This window comes from Penaeus monodon, chromosome 23 (assembly GCF_015228065.2).
Source record: "Penaeus monodon isolate SGIC_2016 chromosome 23, NSTDA_Pmon_1, whole genome shotgun sequence".
Lineage (NCBI taxonomy): Eukaryota > Metazoa > Arthropoda > Malacostraca > Decapoda > Penaeidae > Penaeus > Penaeus monodon.
This window is the reverse complement of record NC_051408.1, coordinates 14,125,282-14,126,009: the sequence shown is the minus strand read 5'-3', so window position 1 is coordinate 14,126,009 and position 728 is coordinate 14,125,282.

Genomic DNA, 728 nt, shown 5'->3' with positions numbered 1-728 from the left:
CCTCAATTGCTGCACTAAGACAGAGCCTCCCGGATGTACCATCTCCATTCTACCAAAGACCAACCACCCCAAACAAAACGGACATCAGCAGTCATTTTTGTTGGTGCATCCCTTAAAATGATATTACCTAGTGGCAGTAGTATTCTGGATGCGGACCTCACATCATCTCATCGTCTACTCTCTCTCCGCCTCTCTTCCTACTACTACTGCTCTCTCCTGGCAGCTACTCCTCGTACTCTGCCTCTTAATGCTCCTTCTTCTCTTTGTCCATCCTCTATCCCTTATTTCCCCTCATGCCTGCTGCCATGCGCCTCTTGACTCTCCTCACTTCGTCGCCTCACATTGCCTGCTCCTCCTACGGCTCGCTCTTCTCTTACCTGGTCACCAAGCTTCCCCTCCTTCCCGTTGTTTTTGCTGATAGCACCAGGAACCCTCTCCCCTCCCACGCAACTTTTATTGTCACCCCTGGTCCTCTTCTCACTTCCTACAAAGCACAATACCTACGCACCAGCTTGCCCGCATCTGAGGCAGGCCGGGCTTGTGCTCTCCTCTCCTGCGGCTACCATCACCCCTGTACGCTCGCCTCGATCTCTCTCTCACCTCTCTCAACATGCGTCGACACTCTCTCTGTCTCTCTGCTACTGCTCCCTCCTATCTCAGCTCGCGCTTTGGCGACTCTTACCTCCCGCGCTACTTCTCGCTGCCTCTACCTCGTCCTCGGCTATCCT